A 27612-nucleotide genomic window follows, 5' to 3' on the forward strand; every position below is an offset into this window, starting at 1 on the left:
AGACAACAGGTAATTAAGTAGATACATACAAAACATATTAAGTAGGCAGAAAGGAAACCACTAATAGCTGGGGGAGCAGACTAATACAGCAGAGATTGGGAAAGATCTGTAGCAGGTAGGATTTGAGCTACATCTGGCAGGAAGTCCACAGTGTCTGTAATGTAGATAATATAACATAAAAGATGTCCATAGGTATCTTCTTAGCCACCTTTTCTTGATATTACTAGCATCTGACTCTCCCTCCCCCATTCTTTTGGAATCTTTCTCTTTCAGAAATAAAGAATCATGAATATCTTTTACATTATAGTGAACATTACAGATTTCCTCATGTATTTGGTCCAGTTGAAATTGCTTATCTCCTTCCATAGTAATAAATAAAGAATTCTGAAAACACTGAAATGCTGTATAAATGTGAGTTGTTATTAATCTAAGCAGAAAGGACAACAAATTGATTGAAGATGGGGCATTACTCAAGAGGGAAAGTAATATATCATCATATATAATCATCTGGGAATCTCTTCTGTTCTTCAGAAATTCAGTGAGGAGAAGAAAGGCACAGAAGAAGTTTGGGAAAAGTTGTGAAGAATTTCAAGGTAATATCTGTGAGACGATATGCTTTAGGGGGTGTAAAAACCAGAAATCTGTAGTTTGAAACATTCAATCTTGTTTCCATGAGAAGCAGTAATCAGGGAGAAATCTACATGAGTATACATTCCAGGAATGACTGGGCTGATAATAAAGAAAAAAAAAATGAATGAAAGGAAAGAGAAGAAGCATTTATTTAGGTCCTGTGGGCCTTGACACTATGTCACATACTGTGCTAAATGCTTTATAGATTTTATTACATTTTATCCTTACAACAACCTTGTGAGCTAGGTACTATTACAACTCTCATTTTATAATTGAGGAAACTGAGTCCAACAGTGAATTGTCTACGTTATTACTTGCTCAGAATCACAGCAGAGAAGAAGTAAATGATGAATGAAAAAGTATTTATTAAGCATTTATATGTAAGGCATTATGCTAAGTGAGAGAGTGCTCACATTTATCTTGATCTTGGCTAGGTAGAAGTTCTCTTCAATGATGCAGATCATAATTCATGCCTGCCCTATCCTATGAGACTATTGTCTATGATCTCTCATAAGTTGACTATAGACAGTTCACCAGATATCCTAAAAGCCTCATCCATTTTCTCATGATGTCATATGGATAGCAGTGATACACTGATTGTCCTCTTGTCATTCTATGTCTATGCTATATAACCAGTCCATTTTCTCATCCTGTCATACAATTCCTTTGTGAGATTTTTTGACTTTTACAATCCTAAAATGTCTCTTATTTAATGTAAAACAATCACTCAAGAGACCTTGGCAAATATAACAATAGAAATGTTCTTGTTCATTGACCCTCTGAGGCACAAAATGGAGAACTGTATGCTCACAAAAAAGTTTTGATCACAGATCCAATGCAGAGTATCCACGTTGAAAAGGCATTCCCTATGAATGGTGAGATCCTTGTGATTCTCCTGTTTGGGGATCACATTGTGCTGATTATATCAAGCCCCACAACATTTTAGAGCCTGGGGCAGCTAGGTGACGCAGCACCAGCCCTGAAATCAGGAGGACCTGAGTTCAAATTTGACCTCAGACACTTGACATTTCCTAGCTGTGTGACCCTGGGCAAGTCACTTAACCTCAATTGCCTCAGCCAAAAAAAAAACAAACAAAAAAAAACAACAACAAAAAAACCAAACATTTTAGAGCCTCTGAAAGAGAACTATAATCTGCTAATGCAAATACAAAAAAAAAAAGTCTCTGAATTCAAGGAGTTTGCACTCTAAAGGAAGAAATAAGATGTATAGAGGAGGAAGTGAGGGTTATAAAAAGGCAGAAAGGTGATTTCCATGTTGTGTCTCCAAAGCATTATTATGTTCATCTGAAAGTCTTTACATCTCTTTACTGCATCATTGAGCATTGAAGAATCCTGGGTTACTTTTATATAAGCCTAACAGTATAATTATGTAAGAAGGCTTGGGAAACTACTCATGACCATATCATCATTGGTGGGGTAGAAAATTCAGTCACAATCAAAAGAAGTAAATAATGAGTCATGAGATTCAGTCATATAATCATTCCTTGGAACTCTCCTTTTGATTTCCTAATCTTTCATTGTCTACCTGTTTCTCAATCATATTTGTTTAATCTCTAGTTCTCTGAACATACCTAAATCCCAACCTGGCCTAATTTTTCTTTTCTTTTTTTTCTTTTTTAACTTGACTTCTGGAAAACTGTGAATAACCTCAGCTACAGCTAGGCAAAACCTTTTCCACAGGGCTCATTTTCCTAATCTCAAACCTTGAGGATTAGATTAATCATGGATATGTGTCAGTCTTATGTGAAAGAGGAAATGACAATTTAGAGCAGTTGGATAATTCTTGTTTTCCTTATATTGAATAATTGCTTGGTTAAAGATGGTAGAACAATGGAAATAAAAATCAAGTGAGTAACCTAGAAGAAATATAAGATATATGTGTTTGGATGGAAGGCAGTACTTCTTTTCTTTAAATATACAATATAAAGTCTTTAAATATACAAAATACTTTATACAGATTATTTTAAGGGATTCATGAACATAGCTGTCTTAGTTTTGAGGGAAATTAAAATTTTCTCTATTTGACCTAGAAAAGAATTTTTTGATTAGGGAGCAGTGGATTTAATCCTCAATTTATATTTTGCTTACTAAAGTGCTAAAATTTGTTAGGATTACCTGAGTACAAAATAGTTGGAGGGAGCAAAGCATTCTTTAAAGCTGAAAGGGATCTTGGAAATCACCTTCTCCAACAATGATAGATTAAGAAGAAATAACATACTTGAAAAAACCCTAAATATCTCTTAAATAGAGTTTATATTAAGGAATCCATAGTTATGTATTAAAAAGTTCTCAGATCCCATACAAATACATTGCATAGCAATATATTGGGTATAGAATAGCCTTTAATTTACTCCAAAAGGAAATATAAAATCAACATAAAGGATTTACAATATTCCTCTTGATCCAGTGAGTCCCACCTCAGAAACCTATATATTTAGTCATATGACAGTATTTTAAGGTTTAGAATCCTCCCCCTTTCCTAGAAGGAAATATATGAGGCATAGTTACACAAGCACCTTCTAACCTATTGATGAGTCCCATTATATGTGTACCTATATAGGTATTTATATTTATGGTACTACTGAAGAACTTGCTAGAAAAACATTATATTTTTAGAGCTGCTAGAGAGGTATCCTCCCTTTTCACCATACCTATAATTAGTAATTAGAATAGACAAAACATAGATCTTTTGCTCTCCCATAACATTGGTGCAATTCTTCTGCATTAATTCTGACTTTAGGGGCCACAAACATAATACTTTCTCTAAAATCTGGTTCTGCCCAAGTATTTCCTTCCTCCTGTTGAAGGCTGAGTAAAATTCTGGAGCACATTGAAAACACAATATGATTTAGTGACTTCCCTATAACTAGGAAAAAACTGACACCAGAACTGTTCTATAAATATCAGACAAATTTTCCTGTGTAGAGAGGAAAATAACCTCTCACTTTTAGTTAACCTGGTATCATCATTTGTTGAAAGGATCTAACTACTGAACCAAGAGAAAAAAAAAGGGGAGAAGTGAAAAAAGTATAGAATCCATGGAGAGATGTAAAATATAAGGAGTTTGGAAAGTTAGGAAGGGACCAAGTTGTAAAGAAATAAATCTCTTACTATATACAAACAAGATACTATGCTAAATATTATGAAGACTATATGCAAAAACCAAAACAAAACTTAAGTCTTCAAGGATGAGGGACAGCCAGTGAAAAGACACAGAGTCAAAAGATGGAGTTCCATGTGGTGAATTTTAAACAGCAAGTAAGTCGGTATTACTGGATCAGAAGGTTTAGAGGAGAGTAGGGTATAAGAATATCCAAAGCAAAAGGGATCCAGTTGTGATGGGACTGAAGGTAACAGAAAATCACTAGAGTTTGTTAAGTATATATGTTGTAAGGGAAGGGATGGGAGTGTATAACATGGTCATACCTGTATTTTAGGAAAATTACTTTAGCAGCTAAAGGTGGACTAGAAAAGATGCCATCAGGAGAAGATGGACTGGAGTGTGGAGAGATTTGGGATGAGATGAGTGATTAGAAAGATATTACAAAAGCCTAGAAGCAGGGAGGCAGTTAGAAGATACAAGACTGAAGCTTAGGAAAATTGGGGATAATAAAGGGACAATCTGCTGAGAAAAAAAATAGGACAGGATGGGATCAAAGATGCATGTAGAAGGGTTTGCCTTGACAAGAAGAAGGGAAACTTCTTTACATAACATGGATGGAGAGATAATCTGGGAAAATATCTCAGTGATGTGAGATGATTGATGAAAGGGGGTAATAGAGGAGATTGAATTCTGCACATAAGTGAAGCTTCTTTTTTGTAAAATATGAGTAAAATTTCTCAGTTTAAAAGGGTGGAAAGAGAGTGAGCTGCAAGAGGCTTGAAGAAGAATGAAGAGGTTTGGGAAAGATGCTATGGTTAATGCAATAATGAACTGATTAGAGAATTGTAAAAAGATTGCCTTACTGCATAAAGGGCCAACTGAGATTATGTAGTAGATTTAGTAGTTATGGTTACATACTTTTTTCTAGCTTCATTAGCTATTATGTGATTAAGAATGAAGGGAGAGAATGTTGGGAGCAATTAGTTAGAATATACAGCATGATCAAAAATAGAATAAACTGGCAAGAGACTTAACTCTAACAGTGTAAAGTTGCACTAGTTCACCAAAGAGAGGGAGTTATAACAGAAGGCACATTATAATGAAAAGCAGAAGACATGTCTTTATTTCTCCTCCTCATTGTCTTGTCCTAAACTTCAAACTTGTCCTCCCCTCATCCTTATCCTCCTCATTGTCATCCTTCTTCCCCTTCTTCCTCTTCTTCTAACCTTACCCTTCTTTCTTCTTTCTTCTTTCTCCTCCTCCTCCTCCCTTCTTCCTTCTTCTCCTCTTCCTTTTACTTCTCTTCCTCCTCCTTTTCTTTCTTCTCCCTATCTCCTTCTGCTCCTTCTCATTGACTAATCAATTTGCCCAAAGAATCATGGTCTTTGACACAATTTTAATTTTGTTCACTTTTCCCTTTTCTTAATCTATTTTCTTGGTTCAGTAGCTACATCTTCTTGACAGATGATACAATCTTAACAAATGATTAGAAAGTAAATTTTCATCTTCTTTGTAACCAGGTAAATTCCATTTGTCTCATAATCATTGAACAGTTCATGTATAAATATTTCCTCAGCCATATTCTAAATGTTCTCCAGCTTTTTATGGGTGAGTCACTATAGCATGCTGTTTTCTCCATTTTCACCAAGAAACACAACAGTAATGAAGGTGTTGACAATTGAACAGAGGGAAGAACCTGAGTCCTGAAATCAGGGAATGATCAGAAATCTAGTTTTGATGAAACATGGTTTTTAGAAAGGAAGTAATATGAATAGAATTATGTATTATGTATAGAAAGAGTGACAAGAGTCAGATTATAGAGGACATTAAATGTCAGGCCAAGGAATTTATATTTTATTTTGGAGGATTGAGGGACTCACAAGAGGTTTTTGATCATGGGGCAGTCAAACCCGTTCCTCAGGAAGATTATTTACTATTTGTGACACATAGTAACCAACTACAAGGCTATTTTAGTAATCTCAACTATTAAACAATAATTTTCTCATCCTGCAAATGGTAAATTCAGAGGTTTCCTCTCCTTCTAAGCAACAATAATATTTTACCTTTATTAGTCTATAAGTATAGAGTAAGTTGCCAGTTTTGTTCTTTACAGATTTTAAACTGATGTGTCACTTCATCTCTGTTCTCAACTAAAAACATTATTAATGTTATAGGAAGAGCAGTCATAATCCCTGATCTAAATGGTTAGGATCATTAGGCATTCTCTCACATCTGTTATTGTTTTCTTTTACTTATTGATTTAAATTAAATCCACTTGTGAAGTGTTATGCATTGGCAAAAATGTAAAATTCTTGTCTTTTTAATTCACAAAAATCTATATTGTTTATGGTGACAGAAATTTCTCATAAATATTAAGTGATATGCTTACAAAGGGAAATTTATTTTGTATTTAGTGAAAAAAACATCCAGAAGAGATAAATGATTGCTTATTGAATGTACTGCATGTCTTCCTTAATGTTCATCAACAATATTCAAATTTAAAAAATTGTACCTTTTCCTGCAAAGATGATGCTTTTGTTTACAAATTTATGATTTATTTAATTTGTCCTTATTAGGAGCTCTCCATATCATGAGTCCTGAAATCTTCCCTCTCCTTATCCCTTTTATAGCCTGACACCTTTTCCTCTCCCCAATCCTAGGTATATAGCCAAGATAACAAAAAAGAAGATTCAAAAAGAACGCATCAGGTTTCCAATTTAATAAATATCATGCTGACATTTCAACAGTCCTAATATATCAGTTATGTCCTTATTTTGGATCAGTTCTTTATCCTTAAGGCCTTCTTCCCTGTTCTCCTCTCAGCTTTTCCGCCAATTAGATAATCATAACTCAATCACAGTATTGGTGGGAATTGTTATCAAATATGTAGATACTGGGAAATATCAACACAAACATAATTGACTAAATTAGTAACTCACTGACTCCCTCACCAATAATTATTATTGTCTATATATTTCAATACAAGAACACCATTCCCTATGTAGAGATGAAAAAGATATAAAGAGATGCAGATAGAAGTGCAGAGGAGAGGATAAGCAAAGTTTCTTAAAGTATGAGTCATGACCCCATAGATTAGAATCATAAAATTATGATTTATTATCAGTAAATGTTTAATTTGCTTACCTATTTTATGTATTTGAATGCCTTGCTCATGTAAAAATTTCTAAGGTGAAAAGGAATAATAAGTGGGAAAAGTTTATGAAGCCCTGCTCTATGATGAGACCACATTCAAAAGAAACTAATATTTTACACAAAAATGTTTATATATACATATGATTTATTAATTCTTAAAATGACTTTCATGTTTAATTTTTTCATTTTGTAATTAATGGTATTTGCTCTTTTGTTGTTGTCATTCAATAGTTTTATTTTTTTAACAAAAATTTTATGCATAGGTAATTTTCCAGCATTGACAATTGCAACACCTTTTGTTTCAACTTTTCCCCTCCTTCCCCCTACCATTTCCTCCAGATGGCAGGTTGACCAATGCATATTAAATATATTAAAGCATAAGTTAAATACAATATATGTACATATGTCCAAACAGTTATTTTGCTGTACAAAAATAATCAGACTTTGAAAGAGTGTACAATTAACCGGTGAAAAAAGTCAAAAATATAGGCAAACAAAAATATAGGGATTGGGAATTCTATGAAGTGGTTCATAGTCAACTTCCTGAGTTCTTTTGCTAGGTGTAGCTGGTTCAATTCATTACTGCTCTATTGGAACTGATTTGGCTCATCTCATTTTTGGAGAGGGCCTCGTCCATCAGAATTGATCATTATATAGTATTGTTGTTGAAGTATATAATGATCTCCTGGTCCTGCTCATTTCACTCAGCATCAGTTAATGTAAGTCTCTCCAGGCCTTTCTGAAATCATCCTGTTGGTCATTTCTTGCAGAACAATAATATTCCATAATATTCATATACCACAATTTGTTCAGCCATTCTCCAATTGATGGGCATCCACTCAGTTTCCAGTTTCTGGGCTGACACAAACATTCTTGCACATACAGGTCCCTTTCCCTTCTTTAAAATCTCTTTGGGATATAAGCCCAGTAGTAGCACTGCTGGATCAAAGGGTATGTACAGTTTGATAATTCTTTGAGCATAGTTCCAAATTGCTCTCCAGAATGGCAGGATCTATTCACAATTCCACCAATAATGTATCAGTGTCCCAATTTCCCCACATCCCCTCCAACATTCTGCATTATCTTTCCCTGTCATTCTAGCCAATCTGACAGGTGTGTAGTGGTATCTCAGAGTTGTCTTAATTTGCATTTCTCTGATTAATAATGACTTGGAGAATTTTTTCATATGGCTAGAAATAGTTTTAATTTCTTCATCTGAGAATTGTCTGTTCATATCCTTTGACTATTTATCAATTGGAGAATGGCTTGATTTCTTATAAATTAGAGCCAATTCTCTATATATTTTGGAAATGAGGTCTTTATAAGAAACTTTGACTGTAAAAATGTTTTCCCAGTTTATTACTTCCCTTCTAATCTTGTCTGCATTAGTTTTGTTTGTACAAAACCTTTTTAATTTGATATAATCAAATTTTTCTGTTTTGTGATCAATAATGACCTCTAGTTCTTCTTTGGTCATGAATTCCTTCCTTTTCCACAGATCTGAGAGGTAAACTATTCTATTTTCTTTTAATTTATTTATAATTTCATTCTTTATGCCTAGGTCATGAATCCATTTTGACCTGATCTTGGTATATGATGTTAAATGTGGGTCAATGCCTAGTTTCTGCCATACTAATTTCCAATTTTCCCAGCAATTTTTGTCAAACAGTGAGTTCTTATCCCAAAAGCTGGGGTCTTTGGGTTTGTCAAACACTAGGTTATTGAAGATATTGGCTGATTTTTCCTTTGAACCTAATCTATTCCACTGATCAACTAGTCTATTTCTTAGCCAATACCAAATGGTTTTGGTAACTGCTGCTTTATAATATAATTTTAGATCTAGGTCACCTTCATTTGATTTTTTTTTCATTAATTCCCTTGAAATTCTTGACCTTTTGTTTTTCCATATGAACTTTATTGTTATTTTTTGTAGGTCATTAAAATAGTTTTTTGGGAGTCTGATTTGTATAGCACTAAATACATAGATTAGTTTAGGTAGTATTGTCATCTTTATTATATTGCTCACCCAATCCAAGAGCATTTAATATTTTTCCAATTGGTTAGATCTGACTTTATTTTGTGTAGAAAGTGTTTTGTAGTTTTGCTCATATAGTTTCTGATTTTTCACTTGGCAGATAGATTCCTAAATATTTTATACTATCAGTAGTTATTTAAATGGAATTTCTATTTGTAGCTCTAACTGTTGGATTTTGTTAGTGATATATAGGAATGCTGTTGATTTATATGGGTTTATTTTGTATCCTGCAACTTTGCTAAATGTGTGGATTATTTCTAATAGCTTTTTATTAGGATCTCTGGCGTTCTCTAGGTATATCATATCATGTGCAAAGAGTGATAGTTTGGTTTCCTCATTACCTATTCTAATTCCTTTAATTTCTTTCTCATCTCTTATCACCAAAGCTAGCATTTCTAATACAATATTGAATAGTAATGGTGATAGTGGGCAACCTTGTTTCACTCCTGATCTTGTTGGGAATGGTTGCAGTTTATCCCCATTACATATGATGCTTACTGATGGTTTTAAATAGATGCTACTAATTATTTTAAGGAAAAGTCCATTTATTCCTATACTCTCAAGTGTATTTAATAGGAATGGATATTGGATTTTATCAAATGCTTTTTCTAAATCTATTGAGATGATCATATGATTTTTGTTAATTTGGTTATTAATATGGCCAATTACACTGATAGTTTTTCTAATATTGAACCACCCTGCATTTCTGGTATAAATCCTACTTGATGATGATGTATTATCCTGGGGATATTTTCTGTAGTCTTATTTATCTTATTTATCTTATTTAATATTTTAGTATCAATATTCATTAAGGAGATTGGTCCATAGTTTTCTTTTTCAGTTTTCAATCTATCTGGTTTAGGTATCAGTACCATGTCTGTGTCATAAAAGGAATTCAGTATGACTCCTTCATTCCCTATTTTTTCAAATAGTTTATATAACATTGGGGCTAATTGTTTCTTAAATGTTTGGTAGAATTCACATGTAAATCCATCTGGTCCTGGGGATTTTTTCTTAGGGAGCTGATTAATAGCTTGTTTTATTTCTTTTTCTGAAATGGGACTATTTAAGCAATTTACTGCCTCCTCTGTTAATCTGGGAAGCCTATATATTTTTTGGAGATAGTCATCCATTTCACTTGGGTTACTAAATTTATTGGCATAAAATTGGCAAAGTAATTCATTATTTCTCTAATTTCCTCTTCATTGGTGTAAAGTTCCCCCTTTTCATTTTTAAGACAATTTGATTTTCCTCTTTCCTTTTTCTGATCAGATTTACCAAAGGTTTATCTATTTTATTGGTTTTTTCATAAAACTAACTCTTAGTTTTATTTATTCATTCAATAGTTGTTTTACTTTCAATAATATTAATTTCTCCTTTTAAATTTAGAATTTCAAGTTTAGTATTTGATTGGGGGTTTTTAATTTGGTCTTTTTCTAGCTTTTTAAGTTGCAAGCCCAATTCATTGATCTTCTCTTTCTCTATTTTCTTCAAATAAGCCTCTAAAGATATAAAAATTTCCTCTTATTACTGCTTTGGCTGTATCCCACAGATTTTGGTATGATGTCTCATCATTATCATTCTCTTGAGTGAAATTATTAATTGTGTCTATAATTTGCTGTTTCACCCAATCATTCTTTAAGATGAGATTATTTAGTTTCCAATTACTTTTTAGTCTATTTACCTCTAACTTTTTGTTGAATGTAATTTTTATTGCATCGTGATCTGAAAAGAAAGCATTCACTATTTCTGCCTTCTTGCATTTAATTTTGAGGTCTTTATGTCCTAATATATGGTCAATTTTTGTATAGGTTCCATGAACTGCTGAGAAGAAAATATACTCCTTTCCATTACCATTCAGTTTTTTCCAAAGATCTATCATACCTAATTTTTCTAATATTCTATTTACCTCTTTAATTTCTTTCTTATTTGTTTTGTGGTTTGATTTATTTAATTCTGAGAGTGTAAGGTTGAGATCTTCCACTATTATAATTTTGCTGTCTATTTCTTCTCGCAACTCTCTTAACTTCTCCTTTAGGAAGTTAGATGCTATACCACTTGGTACATATATATTTAGTATTGATTTTGCTTCATTGTCTATGCTACCCTTTAGCAGGATATATTTTCTTTCCCTATCTCTTTTTAGTAGATCAAATTTTGCTTTTGCTTGATCTGAGAAAAGGATGGCTACTCATGCTTTTTTTGACTTCACCTGAAGCATAATAGATTCTACTCCAGCCTTTTGCCTTTACTCCATATGCATCTCCCTGCTTTAAATGTGTTTCCTGTAAACAACATATTGTAGGGTTCTGACTTTTGATCCAGTCTTCTATCTGCCTCCACTTAATGGGAGAGTTCATCCCATTCACATTTACAGTTAAACTTACTAATTCTGTGTTTCCTGCCATCATATTATCCCCAGATTATGCTTTTTTTCCCTTTGCTCTCCCTGAACCCCTTCCCCAGTATTAAACTTATGGAACTCACTTATGTCACACAACCCTCCCTCTTTAGCATCCTTCCCTCCTCCCTTTAAATCCCTTCCCCTTTCTTGTACCCTTCCCTTTTTACTCTTTTCCTTTCCCGTTTTCCTCTCCCACTTTTTAATGAGGTAAGAGAGAATTCTCTGTAAAACAAATATGTCAATTATTTTCTCTTTGAGCCAATTCTGATAAGAGCAAGATTCACACAATGTTCCTCCCTTGCTCTAAATTCCCTCAGATATGATAGGTTTTCTTTTCCTCTTCCTGGGATGTAGTTTCTCTCTTTTTATCTCCCCTTTTCCCTTTTTCTGATGCAATCCTCTTTCCATTTCTACTTCCCTTTTTAACATTATATCAATAAAATCAAATTATACATGTGGTCTTCATGTATATTCACAACAGACATACAGTTCTCAAGAGTTCCTTTTACCTTTTTCTGTTTCTCTTGAGTCCTATGGCTGGAGATCAAAATTTTTGTTAAGATCTGATTTTTTCTTTAAAAACAAATGAAATTTATCTTTTTCATTAAATGTCCATGTTTTTCTGTGGAAGAAAATGCTCAGTTTAGCTGGGTAGTTTATTCTTGGCTGCATTCCAAGTTCTTTTGCCTTTCAAAATATCAGATTCCAGGCCCTTCGATCCTTTAATGTAGAGGCAGCCAGATCTTGAGTGACCCTTATTGTGGCACCTCAGTATTTGAATTGTTTTTTCCTGGCTGCTTGTAATATTTTTCCTTATCTGATAATTCTGAAATTTGGCCCCAATATTCCATGGAGTTTTATTTTAGGGTCTTTTCCAAAAGGTGTTTGATGACTTCTTTCAATGCCTCTTTTACCTTATGGTTCTATTACCTCTGGGCAGTTCTCTTTGATAATTTCCTATAAAATATATCTTGGCTCTTTTTTCATCATAACTTTCAGGAACTCCAATAATCCTCAGATTATCTCTCCTAGGTCTATTTTCCAGGTCTGTTGTTTTTTTTCCAAGTAGATATTTAACATTTATTTCTATTTTTAAAAATTTTTTTTTGATTTTGCTTGACTGATTCTTGGTGTCTCAATGAATCATTCATTTATATTTGTTCAGTTCTGATTTTTAATGAGTTATTTTCTTTATTAGCTTTTTCAAGTTCTTTTTGTGTATGTGCAATTGAATTTTTAAATAAGTTGTTTTGCTCTATGCAATTTTTTTCCATTTCATTAATTTTTTTTAAGTGAGTTATTTTCTTTTTCCAATTGACAAATCTTACATTCTTGGGAGTTCTTTACCTTTTCTAATTCACAAATTCCATTTCCCTGCACTTCCTGGGAGTTTTTTTTACCTTTTCCAATTCACATTTCAGGAAGTTGTTGACCTTTTTGAGTTCACATTTCAGGAAGTTGTTACTCTCTTACATAGCTTCTCTTTCCTTTCCCCATTTTTTCATCTATTTCTCTTTTAAGGTTTTTAATAGTCTCTTCTAGAAGAGCCTTTTGTGTTGGGGACCAACAATTTTCTGGCTGAACCCCTCCAAACCAGAAGTGACTCAACATAGTCCAGCACAAGTATGCAGCTGCACAGTTGTGCTGGTCCATATTGAGTCAATTCTGATTTGCAGGGGAGGGGGTGTGTGTGTTAAGCCAGATCCTGTTTGATTCTGGCATTTATTAGATTACCTTGTACCTCTGGCTCTAATCGCTCTGCTGGCCCCTGCTTTACAATCAAGGCAAAGCAATCAGTCTATGGCAGAGTCGTTTCTACTACTTTTCTAGCCACAGAGGCTACCCCTATCCCTGGTCTGCTCAGGACTCCAGAGTTTCCTATGTCCTTGCCTGCACTGGTTTGTTCCTGCCTCTCAGGACAAAACCTACTCTGGCAGTCCTCCAGATTATCTTTGGCTGGTAAGTCTTCATGAATTTCACCAGTCAAGCACTATTTTTGAAGCTGAATTCAACTTAGAAAGTCACGTGTGCCTTCTCTGCCATCTTAGCTCCGCCCCCGTATTTGCTCTTAATTGTAAAATATATTTTGTTGATTGGGATATTAAGCAACCTCCTTGATAGTTCCAGAATGACTCAAAAGAGTTCAGTCTACCTATGAATGAAAAATCAGTTGTATTAAGAAATAGTCAATATTTAATAAATATTTGTTAAGCATTTACTATTGTCATGAACTATGATACGTGCAGGAAATACACATGTGGATAAAAAAAAAAAAAGACAGCTCTTGTCTGCATGGAGCTTACAATCTAATGGAGAAAGACACATATATACACACACACACATACACAGACACACACACACATATACACAAAGTACTGAAAATTGAGAAGGGGAGGTGGAAGATAGTTGGCAGGAGGCATGGCAGAAACACCAAAGAGGTCTAAAGTGATTAGAATCTGAAGGGAAATAGATATTTGAGAAAAAGAAAGGTCAAAGTTCTGATATTTTGTTAATCTTTACAGAGTTGATTCATCATAGGGTGAAACAGAATGGTGTAATGGAAAGAATGTCGACTTTGGAACCAGAAGACCTATGTTCAACCCCAGGCCTGTCATATTCTAGCTGTGTGATATTAGGCAAGTCACTTGATATTTATGGGCTTAAGTTTCCTTGTGTAAAAACCAAGGGAATTATACAAGATTGCCTGTAAGGATTCCTCTCAGTTCTAAGTCTATGGTATCTTGGACAGATATGGAAAATAGAAAATGGAAGGGATTTAGGAGGGAGAGATTGGTTTAGATTTTTTTGGGAGCTCTTTGCTGTGCTTTTAAAGACTCCCCAAATAAAAACCTTATCCTTTTAAAAATAAGTGTTCTGGTGATGTTTTAAGTTTACAAATCATGGGATATCAGAGTCTTGAAGGAATCAAAATAGGTAATGGAGAGCTGCATAGTGGGCACTTATATATTAGGAATGAAGAGATGTGAACACAAAGTGGTTCAATCACATATATGTGATTGGAAAAGGAAATGGGTTAGTTATGAAATGAGAGCAAGAAATAACAAATGGTCAACTGAGATGCTACACTGACTGCCACATAAATATCAAGATATCTGGAAGAAGCTTTCTTCTGTTCAGGATTTGCAAGAGAATATAAGCAAGAGTTGCCAAGAATGGGATGGGAGCACATATGTTGAATAAGCTTGTGGGGGGAATAATAATATTTTTGAAAATCCATATGGAAAAACATCACATATTTTCAAAGCCCTTCATAAAACATTATTCCATTTGATTTTTATAACTATGTGATAGAGAGTCATAAGTAGTATTGTCATTTTAGAAATAGGGGAAACAGATTGCAAGAAGTTAAATGATTCACTGACAGTCACATAATACTGTTTTAATATTTTTGTTTTTGTTTTTGAGGCTGGGGTTAAGTGACTTGCCCAGGGTCACACAGCTAGGACGTGATAAGTGTCTGAGATCAGATTTGAACTCGGGTCCTCCTGAATTCAAGGCTGGTGCTCTATCCACTTCGCCACCTAGCCGCCCCATGCTGTTTTAATATGGCAAAACTAGGTTTGGAATTCAGATTTTCTGCCTTTTCTCACTGTACTATAATGACTTAGTGAGAATTTTTTTTAAAGGCTCTAATAAAACAGTCCCAAAGAAGTTAAATGAATTTTTTTTCAAGTCACTCAGCTAGTTAATGACATTTAGTAATATAAGTCAAGTCTTCTGCTCCTCTGTAAAACAGGCATGGAGATAAGAGCTATATTTTATTTATCAATAATACATTATTGATTATTCTTTTAGTTTCACCACTCAAAAAGTTAAAGTTTTGATGTGCTTTCACTTTTTTCTCAAAAGTATTTTTCCAAATATATGTAAAGTGATTTTCAACATTCATTTTTAAAAGCCTTTGAGTCCCAAATTTTTCCCCTCTCTTCTTCACTTCCACCTTCCTCAAAACAACAAGCAATTTGATATAGGTTACACATTTACAATACTTTTAAACATATTTCCATATCTTGCCTTCACTTTTAAAAAAAAGTAATATTGATTCCTATTCATGTCATAAAAGTCCAGGGAAAAGAGATAATTATGAGTTGAAATATTCTAGGCAGAAGTATGCATTGACTTTGAAATAATTATACCTAGATTCAGATTCTGCTTTTGATGTTTTCTAGCAAGGTAACCTTGAATAATCATTCTTAGTCTTGTCCATTCTCATATCATGCTCCAGCACTTCAGCCTCTACTGCCAATCTTGCATATCTGACTAGGGGGTATTTGATTGGTAAGTGTTCACTATAACTATAACTAGCCATCCCTGACCCATCAATTTCTGTTGTTCTTTATCAGTTAGGATTCACACAGATACTGGCAGGCTGGAACATTGGGCTAAATCAAATAAGGTAGAATTCAATAAATAGTAGTAAATGGATGAAAAAAAAATTCATTAATACAAATTGGGCAAGCTGGGGTATCTCTCATTTAGAACTTGTTCTAGTATAAGAAGTGCATCAGGTCAGCACATCTCTTTTAGTGCTTATAGTTCTTTATTACTTATTATTATTATATACAGCTCAGTGGAGAAATTGGGGAAGTGATATAGACAAAAATAGAGATAATAACTAGTTGGCTTAACAGTCAGATGTATGATTTTTCGGAGAATCTGAACTGTCACTCTGAAAGGAGTCAGCTAATCTGTTCCAAATCATATACTATAATGCAGGGTGGAGGAAGGGGTAGCTTGAAGATTTTTTTTCTTTATATTAGGCATATAGGTAGGACCTAAAGGTTTAGATGAACAATAAGAGTGCTTTAACCAATGCTTTTTCTAATCTTGTCATAGGCTGCTTCACAGGCGATTCTGTTTATGTTTCTGCCTCTTCCCCTCCTCCTTCTTCCTCCACCTCTGAAGGGTTAATTGAGGGAGGAGATGGGAAATGTTCCTGTTGCTCAGAATTGTACTTAACTTCATTGTTATGTGATTCATCCTTTTCATCTAGTTTAGTTGACACCTCCCAATTTTGCTCCTTCTTTTTCCTTATTCTATAACTTATATAATTTCCTAAAGCCAGTTGAATTATATTGTATGTTTGAAATGTGTTTTTGGAAATTGTGTTAGGTCCATTTTTGTTGTAGTATTGACAAAATTCCTCTCCTACTAATTTCCATGAACAGGTGTAATTTCTTGAAATCTGAAAAGAAGGTGTCCAACTCATCCAAAGTATTTATGAACAATTGAAGGAACATGGAAATAATAATTGATCAATATGAGACCCATTTTTTCAGAGAAGACATTATGGGTAATTGGGAGAAAACTCCTTGCATCAGATCACATTAGATCCTCTTCGTGGATTGACTGAGTTTCTATTCAGCATAATCTAAGTCCTTGATTTAAGGACCTCTAACTAGCAGAGGGAGGTGGTCCAATTTCCAAGCTGTACAAGGATTCAAATAATACAATAAGATCTCTCCCATTCCCCCAACTAGGTAACATTTTCTGACAAGAAAGAAATTGGACTAGACTCATAATGGAATAGAAAGGCAATTAGCTCCAAAATTGAGTCAAGAGATAGTGTTTGCTAAAGTCCAACAATTAACTACTTACTGCCCTAATCCCCTCAATTCTCTCACTCAGAAGGCTTGTGGTAACAGTTTTTGTTTTACTTGCTTCTTAGGAAAGGAGAGTGACAAGGTACTAAATAGACTTGGGGATTTTGGGGGCCACTCCTCAGAAGTTTCTTTTTTAAGTTTTATTTATTTTATTATGAAGCAAGAAACAAAATAAGCATTTATATAACAAAATGGAATAGGAAAAAAGATGGTTATGAAATTACAAATCTATTATATACCAGTTCCCATTCCTTTTAAATCTATAATGAAAATCATGTAACTTTTTTTTCCTTTTTTTTTTTCTCCCTTCCTCTTCTCCTAGAGACGGCTACTATTGGACACAAATATTTATACATTTAAAACCATTCTACACATACTTCTACTTATCACTTCATTCTCTAGATGTATATCATGTCTTCCTTCAGGTGTCCTTTGAAGTTCATTTAAGTATTTATAATAGACAAAATGACTTCTTTACTCAAATTTGTTTTTAATACAATATCCCTAATCTATACACAATGCTCTCTTGCTTTTGCTTTTTTCTCTTTTCATTATTTTGTGCAAGTTTATTCACGTTATTCTAAGATCAAATTTTGAGGCAATTGATGGAAATTAAAAATCAATATAATCTATTCTTAGACTAATGTTTTGATTGCCAGTATTATGCAATAAATTAATATTGAGTTTGAAATCAGCATATCAGTAAACATCTATTAAGTGCCTACAATGTTCCAGCCACTATGTGTTAATGTTTGGGGATGTAAAAATTAGCAAAAAATAACTTTTGCTTTCAAGAAGCTTACAATCTAATGGGAAATCCTTTTTTGCTATTTAATGCTTTAAGATAAAAATAGAAGTTACCTCAAGGAACTAGAAACTGCATGGATGCCTGTCAGTTAGGGAATGCCTTAAGTTCTGATATGTAATCATGATGGAGTACTACATTGAAAGGCACAACCTCAAGAAATTAGAAGGTTACTGATTTATTAAATTCTTTCCTAATCAGAGTATGTCTGGAGAATTTTGTTCATCTGGGCATGTTTCACAAAGGACATTGATAAACTGAAGTACATGTTGAGGAGAACAACTAGGAGAGAAAAGACATTTGAGTTTATGCTATATTAGAATTGCTTGAAAGAATTTGAGATATTTAGCCTGGAAAAGAGAAACTGCAGGGGGTGATATAAAAGCTGACTTCAGATAGTTGAATGGTTATCATTTGAATAAGATATTAAATTTTTCTACTTGGCCTCAAGGGATAGATTTAGGAGCACTTGTTGATAATAGTTTAATAGGAGCAAAAATAGGTCTGATAGAAGAAAAACAACCAAATACTTATATTCGGGCAACATAGAAATAGAAGGGGCTGCTTTGGGAAGTAGTGAGTTTCACTCCTCCTCCACTTGAGGTTTTCAAATAGAAACTGGATAAGAGGTTGTGAAGTATATTGTCAAGCAAATTTCTTCTCAAGAATGGATAGGTTGACTACTAGGTCTATATCCCACAGAAATCATAAAAGAAGGAAAAAGGACCTAGATGTGCAAAAATATTTGTAGCCACTTTTTGTGCTGGCAAGTGTTATGCCACAGTCTCCTTGAACTGTTCTACCTCAGTTTCCCTGCACTAGTTTCCCTTATTGTCCTGACTGAGTTTCCCTGAATTATTCTACCTCAGTTTCCTTAACTGTTCTGCCTCAATCCCCTTAAGTTGCAAACTCTCCCCACCCTGGTTCATTAAGACTGAGGACCATTTGCTCTAAGGTTATAAATTGTCAATGTGAGGTTCAAGATGAAGGGGAGATCAGATTTTCTGGCTCATAACTCCTTCTGCCCTCAAGAATTTATGACATTGCCCCTCTAAAATATTCCAAAAGATAAGACTATCCCAGATACCTCATTGACATCTTTACTTCTATTTTTTCAAACATCCTGACTCTGACTTTTAGTAAGAATTTATATTCTCCCCCCATCCTGACAGAACCAAATGGTTCTGTAAAACCCTTTGTGCTCTTTTTCTCTTTCTTTGTTCAAAAGATATAAAAGGACTTGGGATTCTCCCATTCATCACTGGATACTTTGAGACAAGAGTCCTGTACAGTCAATTATACTCTCTAATATTTAATATTCTTACATGGATAGAAAATTCACTCCCCTGAAAATTTTGAAAAATGAATTAAATAAGTATTTCTTTTGAATAGTTTATAGGTGTAGCCCACGTTGGAAAATGTGACATATGCTAAATGGTTACATCTCTACACTTCCAAGGTCCTGTGGTACCTTTCCAGCTTGAAAATAATTAGTCAGATAATCCTCTTATTTCAAGGTTTACTAGGCAAACTATTTTTGATAGCAATGAAAAAAAATTCCTTCCATACAGCTTTAGGGATATCAGCAATCAAATGCTTCCATAGTAATATCTACTAGACCTAAAGTTCAAAGACTCCAAAAAAATTACAAAGAAATATATAGCTTGAATATTTAAGATGATGGCAAAAACACTTGAAATGGAAATTCTTCCCAACAAATACATTATGATAAGTTACTCATGGTCAATAAATTATTGTTTTTCATGTTTAATTCATTTCAAACTCCTGGTCAAGTGTGACTTCTATTTTACAGAGTGATTTTTAATCTCTCTCTTCATTTTATTTATTGAGTAGAATTATATCTAAGTCAAACAATTTTAATTAAAAAATAAAATTATCTAAGTTAGGGAAATGAAGATAGTATAGCTGAAAAGGATATTATGTAGAATAAGCAACTCTAAGAATGAAAAGAATTCATAAATTATCTATCAGCTCTCCAATTCACATACCTATAAAAGCTAACTAGGCTGTACACTAAGTAAATTTTGTGGAAAGCTTGCTCCCCAAATTTTGGGATCTGTGAAGATTAATTGACCTATCATTTGACCAATTTAAATTTGAATCAGAAGTATTCTTGCTAGCCAATAAGCTAATAATGATAATGATGATGATAGCATTCATATAGCAACTACTACATGATAGGCACTGTGCTAAGTCTTTGATTTCCACAATAATCTTGGAGATGGTACTATAATCATTTCTGTCTTATAGCTGAGAAAACTGAGGCAGAGATTAAGTTATTTCTCCAAAATCACACAGCTAATGTGTCTGTAATAATTTTTAAATTTTTTTCTCTCACTTTGCAATTATAGGCCAAGTTTTCCAGATTTTAATCTGCTATTCAACTGCCAAATTAAAAAAAATTCTCCTTTCAAAACATGAGTTCATTTCAGCTAGTATAATCAAAGGATATAGTCCTGTCCAGGGATAATTATTCATCCAGGGGAATGGCTAGATGAATGGGAAGAAATAACAGAAACAGCAAGAAAAAAAAAAAAAAAAAGGCTTCCACAGTTATGTAAACAGTGCTGTCCTGAGAATCCAAAGACTTAGATTTTATTCTTGTCCTTGTTCTGCCATTAAATACTTGTGCAACCCTAACCAAATTGATGAGAATTAGGTAAGTGGTACCTAAATGAAATTAAGTTTAATTGAGGTCTAGTGGCAGGTTCGGGGTACAGTGAGTCAAATAGAGCTCTCCTGCAACCCCTTTGGATTCAGTGCAAGGATACAGAGTTAAATGAGGTCTAGTGGTGGCGCAAGAGTCCCCTGTAAAGGAATTTACAGACCTGAAAACCTAGATTGATATAAGAGGTTTATTATGGGGTTTGGAAGTAAGGTTAAAGGTAGAAAGATGCCAGAGCCAGGACTGGCACCAGGCGGGCAGGAACCCTTGACATAGTAGGCATAAGGATGCCATGTTTGCGGCTCCTGCAAAGAGTGGACTCCAGTTTTGCCCCTTTTTATAATGGGGGGTTTTGGGTAATCTTGAAAGGGGCCTCTGGGTGAAGTCCCAGGTTGGCTCCTGGCTGGTTTCAGCTAGGGTTATAATTTGAATAGAATTCAATGGGCTTTTAGATAAGGAACTGTTTGTACTGGGGGTGGGGGTGGGGTTAGGGAAACCTGAGAAGATCATTAGAATGGGGGCTGGGACAGCCCAAGTTAGCTCAGATCTGATGGGGGATGGGAGAGCCTGGATATCTCCCATTGGGATTCATGGAGGCTGGGAATTAGAAAGGAATCTTAACCCACATCAAAATTACCTAACCTCCCCACATCTCAATTTCCTGAGTAAAGATGATATTGAGTCTGACATACAGTGAGGGGAAATGAATTTTAGAGAATTTTAAAAAACTGTAAATCACTAAAAGAAAAAAAAAATACAAGATATATTTTTTTTAAATTTAGATTTGAAATAATTCCTCATCTACTCCTGTATGTATTTTTCAGTTCACATTATCTCACAAATCCTTAGAATGTTAGAGTGGGACTTTGGAAGTCATTTATTCCAACTGAGCCATTCTACAGATGAAAGAAATGAAAGCAAGAGAGGTTAAGAAGGTCACACAGAAACTAAGTGACAGGTATAGAAACAAAATAGACATCTCCTAACTTAGAATATTGCTTTCTCTGCAATGCCATTTTTCTTGCTGTTTTTGCCCTTCTTCTGATTCATCTAGTCATTTCGCTGGAAAAATAATTATCTCTGCTCATATAAATTCTGAGGCAGATCTGTCTTCTTTGATGGTGCTAGATGAAATTCACTGATAAAATTTCATACATTTATTAAATTCCCAAAGTCACAAATCACCATTCTCAGCTCATTTAATATTTCCCTGGTTACTGCAATGTAATATAACATGCTCTTTCATTCTCAACACATCTTGGTTTTGCATTTTCTAATTACCTCATATACATTCAGAATTGGTTTTGTTACTTTTCCTCAAAGTATCTCAAAAGTTTTTCTACTAATTCTCTATTTCCATGTCCCAAAGCAATGCTGTTACCTTCTATTTTCTTTTCTTTATCATTTAATCAATGAATACATCCTTTCAAGTGACAAGGAGTCCATTAGTTTGCCATTGTTTCCACTCTTTTGTTGTTGTCCATAATTTGTTCTTCTTCCCAAGGGGATCTATTTTGAAAATTCATCTCTTTGAGATTTTTATCAGATTTGGATATGCACCAACTAATGCCTTTTATTCATTTAGGGATTATGGAGTTTAGATTCTTAACACTTAGTACAGGGCTCTCATTACAGATGAGGCAACTGAGGCTAATAAAGATCAAATTATTTACCAAAGTCACATAGGTAACAAGTGATAGATTTGTGATTTGAAGTTGGGTCCTTTGATTTCAAATCCAATGTTCTTTTTATGACATCACTCTAACATCTAGTATATAATACAATAATTTCCTTATACTAGAACATTCCCTAAAAATGTAATAAAGCCTATACTCTTCATTGATTTTGGGTGTATCAATACCATGTTCTCCTAAGCATGGAGAAAACAGTCCTCCTTCTCTTCAAGGCCAATAATGGATAATTTCCAAATTCAGCTCACTACTGAGTTTATTTACATCTCAAAACCTGCTCCTGCAATTTCATATTGTTGCCACCAGGGAGCAGAAGTGTGCCATGACTAAGTTCTCCAAACAGGCCAGCTTCCTACCTTCTTCCCTTCCTCCCTCCTCCCTCCCTCCCTCCCTCCCTCCCTCCTTTCCTTCCTTCCTTCCTTCCTTCCTTCCTTCCTTCCTTCCTTCCTTCCTTCCTTCCTTCCTTCCTTCCTTCCTTCCTTCCTTCCTTCCTTCCTTCCTTCCTTCCTTCCTTCCTTCCTTCCTTCCTTCCTTCCTTCCTTCCTTCCTTCCTTCCTCCTTTTGTTTCTTCCTTCCTTTTTCTCATCGCTACTGTCCCCAGTGCAGCTTTTCAAAATCAATTGATATTCATGACTTTATCCATGAATGATATCATGAATTTAGCTGCCTATATATATATGATTACAGAGACATTCTGGGGAATGGAGAACTGGGCTATGATACAGAAAGATCTATGTTCAAGTACTGTCTCTAACTTGTATGGATCCTGAGCTATTAATTTAACTTCCTCCCCAGGAATCTTACTAAATTGTAGAATAGGCTTGGATCTATCATGTAAAAAGAAATTCCTCATTGGGAGAACCCTATAGATGACAAACATTTGAGTATATCCTATATCTATGAAATTGTAGATCCAGTTAAAAAATTTACAAGATACTGAACTCTGGAATACACATTTAATATAAAAATGAAGCTATAGTTTGAATCTGCTTTTATGGGCAGCTAGATGGTACAAGGGATAGAGCATTGCACCTATGGTCAGGAAGACTCCTCTTGGTGAGTTCAAATCTGGCCTGAAGTGAATGGAGAAGAAAATAACAACCTACTCCAGTATTTTTACCAAGAAAACCCCAAATGGGATCATGTAGAATCAGTCATATTACTAAAACAACTGAATAATAACAGCAATTTTCCTTTATAGTCATAGAACCATGGATTTTGAGCTGGAAGGAATCCCAGAAGTCACCTTGTCTAATCCCTTTAATGGTATTGATACACCCACAGAGAAGTGGAGCTATTTTTATTTATTTTGTTAAATATTTTCCAATTCTATTTTATTCTGATTTTACTTGCACCTGGAATGTTGAGAGCCTGCATTGACGATGTATTTAGAAGTTTGGATCTCTATTGCCTTTTCAATAGCCTAAAATTCATGATTATAGCTTGGAGAGTACAATTTTTTTCCTCCTGATCATCCTGGTAACATCACAAAATGACAGAAGGATGTAACATCTGCCATATCACATATGTCTATGAAATTTGAGCTGGAAATTTTTCATCAAAAGTCAAGAGAGTGAGGGTTATGAATATGTATAATAGAATTAGTTCTAGAGGTAGGAAAGGTTGACAATCACCTATAGGTGCAGGTTCTATTCAGGTGACCATAAAGAGGGATACTGTCTAGAAATTGATTAGGATGGACTGTATCTGTGATTTTATTGGTAAAAGGAATTCCTTTTTTAGAAGCTTATGGCCTTGATTTGCTTGAGACCTTAGGAAAAAAAAATTACTTTCCCCAGAATCCCCTATCAGTGCCATGATATATATAGATAGATGGGAAATGAAGTGATAGCTGGCCTGGACACCCTCCTTAAATGGAGGTTCTTCATTTTGGGAATTCTCAGGAGCAATGGGCACTAGTAAAGTAATCTTTCCTTTTTTGTAGCTTGGCAAGAATTTTCTTTCTTTTACTTTTATTTTTCATCTGAACAAGGTCTTCAGCTATATGTCTTCTCTGATGTCTCATTACATGGGATAGTACAACTCTATTATTTCTATCTTCTCCTCTCCCCTCCCAGAACTGTTTTTTGGTTTTGCTATTCTGGCTTTGGGCCTCTTGACTTCTTGGGGAACTTGATCTCAATCATTGAAACTAAAAGAGGTGTGTGTGTGTGTGTGTGTGTGTGTGTGTGTGTGTGTGTGTGTGTATAAAATACATATATATGTATAATACATCTATACATATATAATACATCTCAATCCTATCTGTATAGTTAGTAAACTTATGAAATAATAAGATTACTCTGTATATATATATATATATATATATATATATATATATATATATATATATATATATATATTTGAAATTATTTTCTGACAGTACTCAGGCATAAATATAACCTCTGTCTTACAGAAGAAGTCTATGTATACTTACATACATCATTAAAATTAATTTTTATTTCTGATATCTGAATTTAGAAGACTAGCTCTAAAGGGGTATGTGAGGGGCAGTCTTGTTAATATTCTTCTCTCATGCTCTCTTTCTCTTTCTCTTTCTCTCTTTCTATTTTTCTCTTTTTTTCTCCCTACTTCTCTTTTCCTCTTTCTTCTGCTGCAAGATCAAGAGTTAGGAAAAATTCCCTCAGTAGAGGTAGATATTGGCAAAGATATTGGTAAAATAGCTATAATTCATCTAGTAGTTTCCAGTTCAGTAAGTATTTTTTAAAATTGTATCATGTATTATTTTTTGTTGCTTTTTCATATTTTGATTTTGCTGAACATTTCCATATACAAAGCAGAACATAAAAAGAGGATTGTATATGAAACCTCAAAACTTATATACATACATACATACATACATACATGAATAAATATATTTGAGAACCACAAAATTTGATTTTTCTAAAATAAAGTATATAATTACTCTGTAAGGGCCCTTTAAATGGGCAGACACGGTGCATCGGGAGATTGAGGCCCAGAAGTAATTTCTGTGGATATTAGGACTTCCTTGTAGGTGGGATCTTGTCCACATTGAGATAGCTTCCTAATGGGTGACTCTCTCACTGATTGGCTGTGTGTGTGACCTCACAGGCCCTTTATAAGCCCACTGCAGGTAGCAGTTGCTCTTTTTAACCTGGTGCTCTTTACCCTGGCTCCCTAGCCTGGGTGGCCAAGCCAAGATGGATAGCTGAAAGAGGAAAGGATTTTGGTAGTGAACACGTGGGTCTTCTGACCAGGTGTTCAATAGGGAACCAACAAGTCAGGGCATCAGTCAGGACATTATGTGAGTATGCATAATAAAGGCTTTTAAGATTACATGTGGCTGTTCTTGAGTGCGCTACAGGTTATTAAGCTATAGATTCAAGATTTTGGCCAGAGACCTTAGAAGGCCTCAGAGGAGGCGAGCCGGGTAGAGTTCACACTGCAAAGGACAGTGGTCAAAGGTACTCTGTTGGGTCTAGGACAGACTAGTAATTGTAACTGCCAGGAGAGCACGTTACATTACTCTAAATATTTTGTGGGGTAAGTTTGCATTTGATCCTATGGGCAAAAAGGAGTCAGGAGGTTTTTAAACAGAGGAAGATTTTTAAAGAAGATTTAAGAAGATTAGTCTGGAAGATGGGAAGAAGAAAGAGTGTGAATGGGATAAATGAAGTGAAGATTTCTTATAAGAATGTGACCTTGATAAGTTGAGCTGAAAGCTGCAGGTGTTCCATTATCTTAGTATTTCCCTTCTGTCTCTTCCTCCATCCCCACCTTTTCATTAGAATTTAAGTACCTAATAGGTAAAGTGTGTTCTAGGATCTATATTTAGTCTCTGGGAAAATTAGAACTTGCCAGCCAATGGGAGAAAAAGTCAGAAATGGGATGGGGGCTTCTGTGTTAGGGACTATATAATCCTGTGCTTATAGTTTGCACTTTGTGTTCTCTACTTACATCTTGTCTGTTGGGAGTTGCCCTTTCTTGCAAGATTGTAAAACATCTTTTTTTTTGCTTTTTATCTTGAGAGTCTCTGATTTTTATTTGGGTAGGGGGCTCTGTCTCACACAACTAACATGGAGAGATATTGAAAGTTTAGCATTTAACGAAATGGATACAACAATAGTTCTGGCAAGAAGTAATGAAGAGAATAAACTAGAGTTCATGTAAGTGCAGAAAAGATATTGGATGTAAAATGCACTATGGAGATAGATTCTATAAGATTTGGCAGCTTATGAGAAGTTAGCAGAAAGAGTTAAAGACAATACCAAGATTGTCAAACTAAGTGTCATAAATGATGGTGACACCTCAACAGAAATAAGGATTTTTGGATGAAAGTAGGTTTGGAGCAGGAGGATGTAGGTGTAGATAATGACTTCAGTTTTGATCATGTTGAGTTTGAAATGCCTTCTGGAAGTTTAGATAAAGATGTCAAATAGACAATTATTGATGTGGAACTATATAGCTCAGGAGAAACACTAACATGGAATATATAATTTTGGTAATTATCTGCAAAAAGATGACACTTGAATCTATGAAAGTTGATGACAGTGTTGCGAAACAGTATACACAGGAAAAGGGGCCAAGATTAAATCTTGTTTGTGACTTAATACAAGCATGACATATATGATAAGTCTGCAAAGGAAGCTAAGTCAGATAAGGAGAAGGAAAATAATGAGAGAGCATTATCTCAAAAATTCATGGAAAGAGTATTCAGGGATCCTTAGATACAGTTTAAGGGCCCTGAATTCTTTTAATTTGACACTATATCATAAGGTATAATGATATTCCATTGAATCATTGTGGTCAGGAAGTCAGTTATTTTATTATAAGGATTTATTAAGCACTCCCTATTTGCCAGGAATTGACCTAATTACTAGGAATGCAAAGAAATAGCAAAAACTGTTGAATAGAGTGACAAGAGGCTAACCATATACAAACCAGATATATAAAGGATAAATTGGAAAAAATCTCAGATAGAATGAAGTAGGAGACCAGGAAAGACTGCTTTCAGAAGGAAAAAAATAACTAACGCTTAACAGAAGCCAGGAAAGTTAGAAGAATTCTAGATACAATTTTTTCTTGGTTTCTCACTGTGATGGGATAGAACATGAAGGAACAATAATTCTGTGCTATTGGACTGTTGAGTATATGGAGGGGAATAAGATATAAGAAGCCTTGAAAGAGAGAAAGAGGCTGGGTTATACATGACTTTAAAAAGCCAAAGAGAAGATTTTCTATTAGACCTTGGAAGTAATGAAGAACTACTAGAGTTTATTGAAGGGGAGGGTGTGTGTGTGTGTGTGTGTGTGTGTGTGTGTGTGTGTGTGTGTGTGTAAGAGAGAGAAAGAGAGAGAGAGAGAGAGAGAGAGAGAGAGAGAGAGAGAGAGAGAGAGAGAGAGAGAGAGAGAGAGACATGGTCAGATTTGGGTTTTAGGATGATCACTTTATTAGCTCAGTTGAGAGAAGATGCACTGG

Source organism: Sminthopsis crassicaudata, chromosome 4 (genome assembly GCF_048593235.1).
Source record: "Sminthopsis crassicaudata isolate SCR6 chromosome 4, ASM4859323v1, whole genome shotgun sequence".
Classification (NCBI taxonomy): domain Eukaryota; kingdom Metazoa; phylum Chordata; class Mammalia; order Dasyuromorphia; family Dasyuridae; genus Sminthopsis; species Sminthopsis crassicaudata.